Consider the following 15,598-nt stretch of genomic DNA (forward strand, 5'->3'; position numbering starts at 1 on the left):
GACCATGTAGAGCAGCGTACTGCAAGATTTGCCAGATGCCCACAAGGTAAATCAGCTATGTCTTGGACCTCGGTTTGCGTTCAAATCCTCCCACTACTTCTATTTTTCTAAAATGTTATCATTCAGTTCCGCGTGATAGTTTTGGCAATTAGACTTTAGGTCCATCCAATAATCTTTTTGTTCTAGAAGTTTGCCATGGAGTTTCGTGTGATTTTTAATAATCATGGTTGGTTCTGTCTGTATACCTGACTTTGGGATAAAATTCACCCAGTGCATTTTCAAATTTTTTTGCATATATTGTTGGGGAAATTTTAAAAGTTTGCTTTAACTAGTAGCCGAGTGAACAGTTGACTTTGTAAAGTGGGTCTTTGACTTTTTGACTTCACTGACTGAACCGATGACCATTTAAGCAGACTAATGACGAGGTAAATCAATCTTCTGATCTGGAGAGTGATAATGACTCTGAATGACTTCAATTCCTTTCAGTAATTCTTATGTTCCAACACGTTTTCGCATGGTTTTTTCCACTTCTCGATGGGAGTACTGGAAATCGTTCAAAATGCTTAACGAAATTTTCGATTTCTGAATCGAATTTTATGACCATATAAGCAACCATACTGTCAGATTGGCCGGATGACTGCGAGGCAAATCAGTCGTTTCTCCTCGAGAGGGATCTAAGATTCCAAAACGTTTTTATTGAGTTTTGACTATATCCAGAAGAAGGAATGTGGGGATCCGTAGTTTTTAATCTTGTCTATCTATCGGTTAGCGGAGGGTCTACGGCCAAGACGAAGACTATTTCATGATACCGTTTTAACTAATCTATTGCATAAATGAATGGTATGGTTTGGCTCTGAATACTAGAATTCGGATCCAAATTATCCCAATACTTTCTTTCGACCTTAATGTTTTAGTCCATTACTCGAGGATTGGATATTTGGCTTTAACCTGAACAGTCAGGCAAATAATTGAATTATTAAAAATTATTAACGATCATATAAAATAGCGTATAATAAATGTTTTAATATTTCAAAAATCCCTTGTCATACAAAAGATCAAAATCTGATTTATCGTTGTAAGTAACGACACGACGAATGGAAGTGTTTTATCCACCGCGCAGCCTTCCTAATCGTTTAATTTTGCCAACGTCATTTTTTCTCAGAGGTGCAACTTTTTGTAAATTCCGTGTGTTGCACATTCCGACCGTGCGTGAAATCTATGAGCCGCTCCGAACCGGGATGGGTGTGAAAAAGTCATTTACTCAAGACAGGTTTTCTCGAATCCTATTTACCTGAGTAATGTGTTAGAATACGACGTAAACCCTATAATTTCGACTGTCCCTCGTCCGTTTTATCACACTTCTTCGATTTCACATCTATCGAGCCGTTTTCTAGTTCTAGTCAGAATGTAAACCCAAAAAAATTTCAATTTAATATCAATTGATCGATTGATTAAAAAATATAATTTATAACCTTCGGTATGAATAATTTGACAGTGGGGCTTAAATATTACGAGCCTGAGATGAAACCCGTCCAGGATAAGATAATCTACTGTACTTAAAAAACGAGCAATAAATTTTTAAAAATTTATACGGGGTGACGTTTTTAGAAAGAGTGGTGTGAAAGAGAAAAAATACACCTTCGCCCTGTCACCACTTATAGGGCGACATATTTATGGATTTCTTGCATCGTATTTTGACAGGACCCCCTTTAAAAGTCCTGACATACCGGCCGGGACCTTTTGATTTTCTGTGACGGGGCTACATCATCAAAAATAAAATTTCAACGGTGGATTCTGCTTTTCTGACAAAACCGTTATCCCACGATAATTTGATTTGGCATTTCAACACTTAAAGCAGGCTATTGTAATGGCAATACTGGTACTTTTTAGACAAAGTGTGTTATATCACATATAGCATAAGGACGAATTTGTGCCAAAAGAAAATTGAAAATCTACTATGCAGGGTGTTCGGCTACTCGTACTATAAACATTGCCAATAGATTCTACATTCAAAATGGAACCAAAGTCTTAATTATCTATGGTCCGAATCCACAGTTTTTTCCTTTCCTTCATCAATTTCTTCAACTTTGCAAAAAGTAATTATACTACTAATAAGGATGTTAAATGGAGCAAGTTTTCTGAAATTTGCTGGTCTCTAGGTTTGGAAATAGCAATTTCGAAGTTATTACGCTTTTTCTGATTTTTTAAGATATAACGACCTTTCTTCAAATAAACAATGATAACTCCAAATCTGAAAGGTTTTCGACAAATCCGTTGATACCAATAAAAACTTCGTTAAATTTCAAATAAGATGTCATCGATACTAAACTTGTAAACGTTGATGAAATAAGCGATTTGTAGCTAGAACATTGGAAAATATTGTTTTTTTCAAAATTGAAAAACTTACTATCGTGATTCTAAACTACTATTTCCAAACCTAGAGACCAGTAAATTTCATAAAACGTACTCCATTTAAGTTTTCCTTTTAAGTAATCCTTTTTAGTGTTGTAATTGCTTTTTTAATTACTTATTTCAAACATGAAGAAATTGAGGAAGGAAAGGAAAAAAATTATGGTTGATGGATTGGTAAGGCGGAGAGATTAAAAAATAAAAACTTAAGGAAAATAACGTTAATAAATTCATTTAAAATTGCCTTAAATTTTTTTCATCTTTCCACCTTACCAATACCTTCAATCCATCAACCACAGTTTTTTCCTTTCCTTCTTCAATTTCTTCAACATTGAAAAAAGTGATTATTCGCAAACCGTGAGATGCGGTCTGGTGTGACTTAGGTTTGAGAAAAACATTTTCTTTATCGTGCCAACGTTTCGATCTTTATTGACATCATCTTCAGGGCTCAAAGTGTTTATTTTCTGCGTAATTGTGCCATTCTTACGTGTCGTATTGAGAGTGCCCAAGTGGGGGAAACCCATCTACACGGAAAACAAACACTTTGAGCCCTGAAGATGATCTCAATAAAGATCGAAACGTTGGCACGATAAAGAAAATGTTTTTCCGAAACCTACATCACACCAGACCGCATCTCAAGATTTCCGAATAATCATCGACTAACGGTCAGTAATTACCGTAGGACCACACATTTGAAAAAAGTAATTACACTACTAATAAGAATATTAAATGGTGTAAGTTTTCTAAAATTTGCTGGTATCTAGGTTTGGAAAAAGCAGTTCAGAATCACCATAGTAAGTTTTTCAACTTTGAAAAAGAATTATAAAATGCTAAAATATGCTGCTTATTTCATCAACGTTTACAAGTTTAGTAACGATCACATCTTACTGGAAATTTACTGTAGTTGTCTAAAACCTTTCAGCTTTGGAGTTATCATGGTTTATTTGAAGAAAGGTAGTGATATATTAAAAAATCAAAAAAAGGGGAATACTGTTGGGATTCGGAATATAGTTAATTAGGACTTTTTGGTTCCATTTCGAATGTAGAATATACTGGCAAAGTTTGTAACACGAGTCGCCGAACACCCTGTATATGTAGAAACAATAAAAACATATTTTATCTACCTCTAGACGTTCTCGGCATACTCGGACATTTGCTCATTTTACTTAAAAGTCAAAACCTCTAATTCGTTAAAAAACAAACAAAAATACTCAGAATTATAAAATGAAACTTGCCCTTTACACTAACACCCATTATAGTCGGTCTATCGGACGGCCAAGAAGAGCGAAAAGCATTAACACACAGAAACATAACACCCAAAATAGTCAGTGAACGCATTCGAAGCCTAGGAAACATAACAACCTAACAATATCTTGGATACCAGAGCATAAGACAGGCTGGTGGCAGAGGAACTGTTTTCAGTATAGAAATATCGACCCCTTTTTCACCTACTAACTCTGGGTCTTAGTCTTGAAGAAGAAATCAAATTTAGTTGCTAATCCCAAGCTTTCGACCTATTTTAAAGTCATCATCAAGCCTAAATTAATTTCACATTATGAAAAACATATTCGTATAATTGATTTAACAATCATTACAACTATATAGAACTTACAAAACCTTAAATATGTCTACGATTGACATATGCAATCTTGCGACTGAATCAGTTGAAAGGAAATTTGAGATCTCTTGTAAAAAAAACTTAAATATGTCAATCTGTAGACATATTTAAGGTTGTTTCGTAAGTTCTGTATAGTCATAATCATTGTTAAATCAATTGTACAGATATGTTTTTTATAATGTGAAATTAATATAGGCCCTGATGATGACCTTAAAATAGGTGGAAAGCATGGGATTAGCAACTAAATTTGCTTTCTTCTTCTTCATGACTATACCTTGATTCAGAATGTTCGTAGGAGAGAATCTGCAAGATCAACTATAAGCCCAGAAGCTTTAATTGGTAAAAAAAAAAGATCGCACTTCTCTCAGCCCCATCTCAGAAAGGGTGGACAGAAACAAAAGGAGAAATGGCCGAACTATAGAGGTGCCAGATATAGTAAACTCGTGCTTAAAGAGCCCTTGTCCAAAATTGGCAAACGTGCTCCTACAGTGATACATAATCAAGGTGAACTTAGAATGTCAGTTCAAGAGGAAGGAGGAATTCAGGTAGTTTATTCAAAATAAAATTTTAAAAAGGAGGAAGGAGGATTCACTTAGTTTTGATTCGTTATGTTGAGTTATACACGCCTTTTTCCTACTAATTCCTTCCTTTTTTTAAGACAAGGGATTAACTCAGGAAATCGCTTCGTCGGTTTGTTCTTCCGTGAAGGATGGATGGGCTTTTACGGTCGAGATTACATCTTCGCCTGGTTGTACGGGCCCGCCTCCGGTGGCCCCTGACAAATTATTGAATAAATTATCGTATTTATTAGAAAAATAAAAGCCCAAGAGTCAATTTCACAACCGGTTCTCTTAGAGCTGTCAAATAAGTGCTTGGGATTTTTCTTTAATTAAGATGTTATGCTGTGTTTTATGTTGTTTTTAGTTCTAAAACAACTTTAAGTAACTTGAAATACGACAATCCAAGAAAATATAGAAATTTCATATTATCGTATAATTAACTATATTTATAAATTCATTTACGTTTTAGTGGTCAATTGACCAAGTTACTTCTTTCAATGAATTATTCTTTCTATCTAAGTTCTTGGTTGAGATAAAAAAAGTCAGCGTCACGAGCGGAATTCGAACCCACGACCTTCGGTTAAATAAGCCGCTGCTCTACCACTTGAGCTATCGTGGATTCGATCCTCTCGGACATTAACTCTCCAACTCAACCTACAACCGTTCGAATTTTCCCCCCTTTTTGCCATTTTCAAATGTCGTGTAATCAGGATTGGATACTCAGCGACTTATAAAGTGGCCACGGGGAGCTGTTTAGTGATGTGATACTTCTTTTACATATTAAATATTAATCAATTTATTTTTTAGTGGTCAACTGACCAAGTTACTTCTTTCAATTAATAATTCTTTCTATGTAAGGTCTTGGTATATTTATAAAACTTATTAAATCGATTGTTAGCATAAGAACAAAATTGAAACCGTATAACTTTAACTTAAAGCTCCAAACATGTACTCATGTGTATTTCCCTCTAAATCATTTAAAATAACAATATAAATGTTATGAATATTTTATTTTAAAGTGTCATTTCTCGTCCGTGATATTGTACAGAGATAATAAAACAATATGTGGTATTTAGTGACTGTTAATTAATGATTATGTAGAGATCATGAGATGCGGTCTGGTGTGATGTAGGTTAAGAAAAACATTTTCTTTACTGTGCCAACGTTTCGAACTTTATTGAGCCCTGAAGATGATCTCAATAAAATTCGAAACGTTGGAACGATAAAGAAAATGTTTTTCTAAACCTACATCACACCAGACCGCATCTCACTTACAATTTATTTACAACAAGTGTAACTTGTTTTTTAATTTAAAAAAGTGGTAATGGTAATAAATAATGATAATAGCGTTTTTCAAGAACTTCCAAAAAAAAGTTGTATCTTTGACTTTTTTATTTAATGCTTTACCCACACCTTATTACTAAATATTATCAATCCGAACGGTGCTTCAGAGTGAGATTGCGGCACCGAGTTTTTGGAAGTCAGACGGATCGAGGCCGGCGTCCCGCAAGGGGGCATTCTTAATCCCATCCTATATACCTAGCCATTTTATACATTTTATACTGCTGACTTCCCTTTATTTCCCAACACCATCCTTACAACCTTACTTCAATTTTATCTCCTAATTTCAATCCTACCCAAGCCACCTTCAATATTCAGGAGCATCTTGGGATCGTTGAAAAATGGTGCAAAACGTGGAAGATTGAACGAGGACAAATGCACCCAAATTATTTTCACGTTAACAGCCTTGCCCACGTCCTGTGTTAATAGGAAAGAACTACCAAATTAATACTATGCAGGTAAAATAATTAAAGCTTAGACAGAAAATTGAGATGGAATCCTCACACAAGCGACAAGAACTAAATAGACGATTTGGATAACTACGAAGGTTTATTACTAACTCTATACAAAACATTACTTCGATCTGTTTGAACATACCGAGCTAGGGTACCGCCAAGCCATCTAGTCCAACAATCCAAGCATTCCAATCAAAAGTTCTAAGAATTGTCCTAATTCCTTACTATGATACTCTCACTATCCGCAATGACCTTAATATTCCCTTCGACAAAGAATTGATCAGATCCAGCTATTATTCAAACCCTCTCTACTAATTTCCATCCCAAGCCTCAGACTATGATGGTCCCGAGACCTACTCGCCTTAAACCGAAAACAAACTGAATACCACCATTGCCTGGCCCTCGCAACAAGGCATCCGGGTCAGTTCTGGCCAGAGTATTAGTTCAATGCCCAGAATTTCATACCGTTAAGAACAACAAATGCGTATAATTCAAATAAATATTATTTTTTTAAATACAATATTGAGCATTACACCTTTTCCCATATAATGGAAACATTCTTATATTGCATTGAGCCCAATTTTAAGCCCCCATCGCGACTGGAGTTTTGTTTTTTATGTTGTCGTTGTAGGACTTAATAGGGTACCTATTTGGATGAAATAATTGTAAATAAGAAAAACCCCTAGACGTCCTCTAGCCTCTCTTTTAACCAGGTAAGGCATGAGGAAGGAGTTTTACTGTCTTGGCAACAAAATTTTCGTAAATTCATGAGGTCCGCCGGTACAGGGTCTCCCCAAGATACGACTAACTGTTTCTGCCCCTGCTTATGTAAACAATAACACACTTCGCTGAGATTTGTACATTCCAACTGTTTTTACATCCATTACAACATATTAAAGACGTTTTCACAGTAAGTTGCAAGATTTTTTTTTATCCGTTAAAACTTAATGCGAACGTTTCCACAGTAATTTGCAAGATCCCACAAGTGTAATTTTACTCCATTGCCCACAATTACTCAGTAGACGACGGAAGAGAATTTGGATCAGAGACCTCATGAATGATTAATCCAGAACCGATGCAAATGTGTAGCTTCTTCTATAACGCCAGTAATGGCACACTCACAAATAGAAGAACTGCTGGTCGTAAATACATAAATTCATATAATACATATAAATATACGGTTGTAGATGATCATAAATAAAGTTTAAAAAATTAACAAGTAAGGTGATGCATTTTGAATTTATCATGTTAGTCGATCGAATATTACTCATTGTGTTTGGAATGAAACATGGTTGAATATAGCGAACATTCAATAGGTAGGCAGTTTGTATACAATAACCCTTTTCTTACAATTAGACATTTATTCAAATAATTTAAACGACGCAGACTGCTTCGTGGCAGCAATCAAACAGTAATAAATCACCCGAGGCGGCTTAAAATGTAAGTCCGGGATTTTATATTGGTCGTAAACGACAAGTTACTGCGCGAAATGCATATTAAGCGGCACGTTTCTGATTATTTTTTAAAATAATTATTTCGTCGCTGTGTGTTTCCATTCGTCACGTATAAACCAGATACCGCTGCTGATTCATGGATCTGGTCGGAACTAAGTAAAATGGAAATAATTTGTTTTTAATTGGGCTTGAACCAGCAGAATGAAATATTATATAATATACAGTGTGAACGGCTGAAAATATCTCACCCACTTTTTGATGACGGATTCTTTTAAAAGAACCAAAGAAAAAAATCCATCCAGTCAGGTCAGATCCATTCTCCGAGACCACCTGGACTTTTTTTAAAATTCCGTTTATGTCAATTTGAATCCAACATGTAAAAAGTAGTATGTAACGGGAATTCAAACGATTAAATATTTTTCAACTGCAAAGAGAGGAACTTGCTTTTGAACAACGGTTTAAGGAGTGAGAGGAGAGGAGCTATAAGCGGAAATTTGTTCAATGAACAGACAGTCAAGCTATTCAGAAATGGATCTGCAAGACCATCTACACGTCAAAAACATACAAACCTATGTTCTTTCGCCAACATGCAACCCAAAGTAAGAGCAGTCAGATTCAATAGGAAAGAACAACTCGATCTATAAAGATGAAATACCCTATCCATCAAAACAAAACCTACTACTGTGTCAATCCTGATTCTACTCACCATTGGTTACCTTCCTATATTTATTAACAAAAGAATCTAGTCACGCATTTTAATTTTATAAATAACTTAATTATTGTTACCTATCTGTAGTTGATAAACCTTACAGATTTATCTTTTAGTAAAATTGTATTTTAGTGTAATGGCACCGATTGGCAAGCCTAATATGGCATCGGCCTGTATCTCCTCTCCAAGTTTCCATTGTTTATTTACATAGCCTATCCTTGCTGGTTGTCCATATGAGCCTGTAGGTTGCTGCTCTGGCTTCTCCTTGGATTAAAATATCAAGTGGTGGAAGGTTTAACTAACAACACTTCCAGGGCCGCAGTTGGCGTTGTGCTCATGGCAGACTGATACAGACTTGACTTTGGGTGCCACATAATAGCCTGATTGCTTTGGCCTGCAGAGTCTTGGTCCACCACACCAACCGACCCATTGGTCTAAAGATGTTCCATGTTGAAGATTAGCTTGGTGGCTACGCCTGGATGCGATATTAACAATCTTAGCGTCATCTACAGTCGTTTGATTTAGCCCTCCTTTAATGTTAACTGTGTCATTCCTGATTTTACTCACCGTTGGTTACTTTCCTATATTTATGAAAAACAATGTGACGCTTTTAAATTTGATTTTTATAAATAACTTAATTTTTGTTACCTATCTGCAGTTAGTTACCGGTATTAAGGTCAAAAGTTTGCAATTGAAAGTTCATTTTCGCAAGTCCGGTGAAATCCACTTTTCGTGGGCTTACCTTTCTATCATCGTATTCCAAAAGAAGTGTTTAAATTAATTTTCTCATAACGGTCAGCTTAGTTTTATTCAATCAGTTGTTTCGTTAACTTAGCATTTTTAAGCTGTCATGTTGAAACAGACTTGTCGGACCGTTCTCTCAACAAGTAGTCAATTGTGTTGTAGTTAGTATGAATTGGTATACATATTTAGGTTTTTAAATATTTTAAAAGCAAGATCTTTAATTAAGATAGTTTTCCTGTGTTTATGACTACTTAGGAAATGTCCAAACAACTTCACATCAAAAATATTCTAAGGCCACGAATCCTATGGGATAATAAAATCGAAAGTGCGAATTCGCTCTTCTTGAGCTTTCTTGAGCCGAAAATATTTTTCTTAGATTTAAAGGAAAAAAAATTGCCGAAACCCGGGATCGAACCAGGGACCTTTAGATCTTCAGTCTAACGCTCTCCCAACTGAGCTATTTCGGCTAACGTACCAGTACCGCTCTAAACGTACCACTGTACAACTCGTACTCAATTAACGGGCTTACTAAGGACAATAGTTAACAATTGAAAGTTCATTTTAGGAAGACCAGTGAAATCCACTTTTCTATCATATTCCAGAAAAAGTTTTAAATTAATTTTCTTATAAATTTAATGTTAAATCGCTGCCAGATTGCTCATCCACTCAAAGCGGACTGCGATTAGACTATTTTTAATATGTATTATTTACGTTTTATTATCATGATCAAAAATGTATTTACCAATTATTTAATAAATTCCCAGGAAATATACCATTTGTTTTTACCATATGTTCTTTGGTAAGAGAAATTCTCCGTATTCTACCGCTAGTTATATTTATTATTTGTTACTCCAATTTCATTTCTTGGTTCCGCTAGAAACGGTTGCTAAATAAAATTGAAAAGTATACACTGCCCATAAAAGAAACCGACCACCTGGTTTTTGCGCAAAAAATGGTCAACTCTGGAAAACCATATTTTCTCGTCCTTTTAAGTCACAGGCCCGCGCTAGGTCTCGTTTTTAAGACAATTTTACGCTGAACAAGATGGCTCCAGGACGATTCCCTGCTCCACAGCTCAATTTGAAGTTTTCGTAAAAAGTGCAAAAATTAACATGTTCCGAATTTTTGAATTTACTGATGAATGACTGAGACTAGGAATACATTTTAAAAAACCATCCTGTTCATGTAAAATTTTCTAAAAAACGAGATGTGGCACAGGTCTGTGATGTAAAAGATTGAGAAAATATACACTTCCAAAGTTGGCCATTTTTTCGCGCAAAAACCAGGTGGTCCGTTTTTTGTTGTACGAACTAATACACTATTATGCTTGAACCATAGAAAATCTTGAAATAGGTTACATTAAAAAAACAATCATTGAATCATCATAAATCATTGAGTTGTTCAATGGTTCAGATCCCCGGGCACTCATAAGGTTTGCTCGCCACGCCAAGAAATATAGATACCATATAATCCAGGCATTTAATTTTTAATTTCGTATTCACCTTTCCTCCATTAAATACCATAATTATAAAAAAGTTAATGATCTGGACGAAAAAGTCATTACTTTTGTATGTATTTATTTCAATTCCTTTTATGTTCTACATTTAATGCAGGTATATCCAGTGTTTTATGTTTAGTTTTTCATTTTACAACATTCTCCGACGACAGACGGATTTAATTCCATGTTGTATATACTTTTAATTATATATTTCATGATGTGCTCGTAATTTTAAAATAAAATATTTCTATCTATCTATCTATCTAAAAAAACAGCATATGATCAGAAGCCAAGAAGCAAAAAAAGCAGAAACACATAAAAATATCACACTTAAAATAGTCGGTGAATGCATCCAAAGCCAAGAAACGTAACAGCCTAACAATACCTTGGCTGCCAGGGCACAAAGGAATTTTTGGTAATGAACAATCAGACAAACTGGTCAGAAGAGGATCTACAATATGCAAGATCTGCAACTATAGGCCCAGAAGATAACAAGATCAGACACAGAGATATGATGCTAATCTGACCCATCTCAGAACGGGTCGATACAAACAAAGGCGAAAAGGTCGAACACTAGAACTGCAAAAAAATAATAAACTCGTACTTATAGATCCTTCGCCAAAATTGGCAAACATATTGCAACAATTAGACCAGGAGAAACCCAGAGGAGTAGGACGTTAGACGGTAAACCTATTCTAAAACAACCCTCATCAAGACTGCTCGTGTTAGGGAGGCTCAATTCAGAGGAGCAATAAGACTATTTAGCGTACCCTGGCATCAGAGAAAACACCTACACAACATGGGTATATTCAATGATGACCCCATTTGTAGGTTATGCAATGAAGAGAAAGAAACAGCCACCCATATCATCTTTGAACGTGAAGCAACCTGGGATACAAAGAAAGCCCAGGGAAATGAATTGTAGCAACGACAGTCGGTGATTTAGTACTCCTTAAAAGGAAGATCGAGTAGACAGACTGAATTAAGGTATTAGGAAAAAAAGATAAACCCCCACCTCTTAGATTCCTTTCATCACCATCATCATCATACAAAGGCTAAATCCTGATACAAGTGAAGTATTTTTTCATCCCACGTCAAAGTCTCAAACCCCAGACTTTCCGCATTATTTTTTGATGGCGTAAAAATTGTAGGTCTTACATACAGTCTCTTACACTCTTAATGTTGTGTAGTGAAGTATAACTGATTTGATTTTTTCTTACTTCATCAGCATACATATTTTACAATTCATTTACGTTTTAGTGGTCAATTGACCAAGTTACATATTTCAATTAATTATTCTTTCCATGTTGGTTGAGATAAAAAAAAAGATGTAAGATGTAACTTGGTCAATTAACCACTAAAACGTAAATAAATTAATATGTAATAAGTAAAAGAAGTATCACTTCACTAAACAGCTCCCATAAGTCGCTGAGAATCCAATCCGATTTCACGACATTTGAAAATGGCAAAAAGAGGGAAGGTTGGAATGGTTGTAGGTTGAGATGGAGAGTTGGTGTCCGAGTGGATCAAAGTGGTAGCTCAAATGGTAGTGTACTGGCGAATTTAGCCGAAGGTCGTGGGTTCGAATCCCGCTCGTGACACTGACGTTTTTATCTCAACCAAGACCTTACATGGAAAGAATATTTTACAATGTTTTATTGTTTATTTACACCATGTATAACCAGTCAACAAACTTAAGTTTAAAAAACGTGTAATTGAAGATATTGCAGTGTACTCTATGCTCGATTGGTTGCCTCTTTAGCCGAACTCGCCACAGTCGGTTTGACGAATTTATGATTAATAACTTAATAATGCTTGAATGCCTTCGAGATTTTGATAACATCGGGAGAGTTAATTTATTACATTCTTTTAATCATCTTGATAAATGTCTTTCTATTAGGTTCTATGAGATCCAAAGAAAGATTCAGACTGATTTCGCCTCGTGGTTCCACTGGGCACGATGATTTAGCAACGATATGTTTTTACTTAAATACGTTTCTAATTCAAAATTAAAGTTGTAATTGCGGGAAAAAAAGCCTAAACAGGTGAACTTTTACAACTTACAGTAAAAGCCGATTTAAACTGAGAAATTTTCAAATAAGTTTTTTCTTCGGCTCGATCACGGTGATGAACCGATGACCAAATGAAAAGACTTTCGTTATCAGCAGTGCTTTAAATCCGAATCGTTTCGTTGGCACAATAAAAACCTAGTCAGCTTTTTCAAAATAAGCTTGGCTTTCCTAGATTATCGGATTATTTGATATTGGATTATCGCTAAATAATAGTATTCCTGATCTATATATTTGGTCATGTTAGCATACATTGAACTATCCCACTCCGAACGAAAACATTGGCAAAACGACTAAAAAGTTTATAGTTTAAATATTCTGTTATAAAATTTATGAGATTCGTGTGCAGCGGTCAAGAATGAAGTAGTTTACAAAAAAAACAGCTTTATTTTGATTTATTTTTTATATTTTTTTGCGACGTTTCGACCTTTATTCTGGTCATCTTCAGGGCCAGGGTGAATGAATTATCTGAATTATGTTGTTTGGAAAAAATACAATTTAAGATGTAAATATAAATTTTGAACCAAGTATTTCATACTCATATAAAGTGTGGTGCTATTCTTGTTGTGTCATATTGGTTGTGTGAATATGTATTCTGGTGTTTTTATATGTTTTTGATAGGTAAATCGGGGATTTTTTTTATCAGAGGCGGTTTTAACTCAAAGGAAATCAAGAATGGGTATTTTCCCATTCTGGGGATTGGATTTGTGATTCGGGGTTTATTCAATATTGAAAAGAAAATTAATTATTAAAGACGATAAAGAAGGAAAGGGAAATATAAACATAAGATTTAATAAGCGCGTACCTCAAGGTACAGTCTTAGGCTCAATTTTGTTTCGTTTATATATTAATGATTTGTTGAAAATTAAATTATCTGGAAAAATAGTTAGTTATGCAAATGATACTGGAATCATTTTCTCAGGTGATAATTTAACTAAAACTATAAATAATGATATGCAAATTATTAATTTGTAGTTAACTCAAATTTTGTACTTTTAAACACACAAAAATGTAATGTATTTCACTTTTCATTAAAAAACGTAATAAATACTAATAATAAATGTGTTCTTTTTATACTTGTGATGATAATGATGAGTTTTCTTCCTTGCCTATCTCTTTTGTTGTGTTAGATATCTTGGTATGACATAGGGAAGAGCATCGATGGTCGATGTTTACAACATCGATGTTACTGTGTCGATGTTTTTTGACCATCAATGGTGGGCTGTCGGGGACCGTGGTAGCCGAGTGGTTAGCATGAGAGACTCTCACGCCGCGGTCGTGGGTTCGATTCCCACCGTTGCCCCTGGCCCTTTTTTCCCAATAACCCCCCAAATTTGAACACACATATACGAATTTGTCACATGGCTAATATGCATAGTTCATAACGCCAAAAAAAAAATTGGTGGGCTGTCGATGTTTTGTAAACTTATTCAATTTTTCCTAATTTCCACTTTTGTGAATAGGGATTGACCCATAATTTTTATTAATCAAGTTCCTAATAAAGGTTCAGAAATGGGGAAGTTTGAAAACTTAGTTTATGTTTCTAAAGTGGCACATAAAAATAATGTATGCATACGAAAATAATTTGTGGTTTGAGTAATACTCAAAAAACCATCGATGTGTAGACTATAGAGTCGACGGTCGTACCACCATCGATGGTGAGGTCCCGATGTTTAATTTATGTTTTTTTTTATCGATGCTCATCCCTTGTGTGACATTGGACTCAAATTTGAGATTTAATTTACATATTGATTTTTTGGTCTCCCGTTTGAGAAAGGTCTTTTATAAATTTATAATTTTACGCAACTTACGCAATTAAACTCTTAAGGACAATATATTTTGGTAACCCCCGGTTGCCAGTAAATGCTACAATAAGACTCTGGATGTAACTATTGTATAAACCCGCTTCTTAAAATTATTTTATGTAAACCGTATAGATATAATTCGAAAAAAATTAGGCAGTAAATTTAAAGTAATGAATATGTACCAAATCTTTCTTCAATATTCATGTTTGTGCCTATATAAAAATAATCTCGTATCTAGTTACATGGGGGGGGGAGTCGGTGACCGCAACGGTTTAGGCGTTGACACGGCGCTCATCACTGTAAGGAAAAGGGCCCCGACATACTTAAAATACGACATACTTACTATTTGTTTGCTTTTCATTATGCTTTTGTAAAGATATATTATGTTTATGCCTCTGAGGATCGCCAAAAAATTCGTGCTACCTAGAACAAGCTTTCCTTTTTGATAGCAGGCAGGGATGTACCAAAATATTATTTTTTACTGTAAACCTATATGTAATGTGCATTCTTGTAAATAAAGATTTATTAATATTATTATAGTTTATTTGCTTTATGATGTTGGCGTAGCTATGGCTGAGTTTGCATGTGTCTGTTCTGTAATGAATGCTGTGTGTGTCTCTGTTAATGTTATCTATTTATCGAAAGTTGCGTTTGTATTTGTTTTTTCAGTCAGTTTTAGTTTTTTGTATTTTGTCGAAATCAAAGTCCTGTTATTTTTCAAAATGGTTGAGCGGCCAATGGTGTGAGATTGGAATTTGGTGTCTTACACTCATAAGTCTTATTTTTTCCGTTTTTCCAGATATCGCGACGTAATTCCAATGCATGAAGCTGGACATTTTACACAATTAACATTATAAGTTACATCGGATTTGTAAGCTGTTGGTTTTGTGTCTTTGACTTCGGAAAAAAGTGTGTACTGTTTTGTGGTTTTTAAAA

At 34.9% G+C, this 15,598-nt stretch overlaps 1 non-coding gene across 1 annotated transcript; it reads right to left on the reverse strand.

Annotated features, from left to right (window-relative positions):
* Nucleotides 1-9,684: 9,684 nt before the first annotated feature.
* On the reverse strand, nucleotides 9,685-9,757 carry Trnaf-gaa. Its single transcript has one exon. It is a non-coding gene; the product is annotated as a tRNA-Phe (tRNA).
* Between the last annotated feature and the right edge of the window lie 5,841 nt (nucleotides 9,758-15,598).

The sequence above is a fragment of the Cimex lectularius genome, unplaced genomic scaffold (genome assembly GCF_000648675.2).
Source record: "Cimex lectularius strain Harlan isolate CLEC.00 unplaced genomic scaffold, Clec_2.1 scaffold153, whole genome shotgun sequence".
NCBI lineage: Eukaryota > Metazoa > Arthropoda > Insecta > Hemiptera > Cimicidae > Cimex > Cimex lectularius.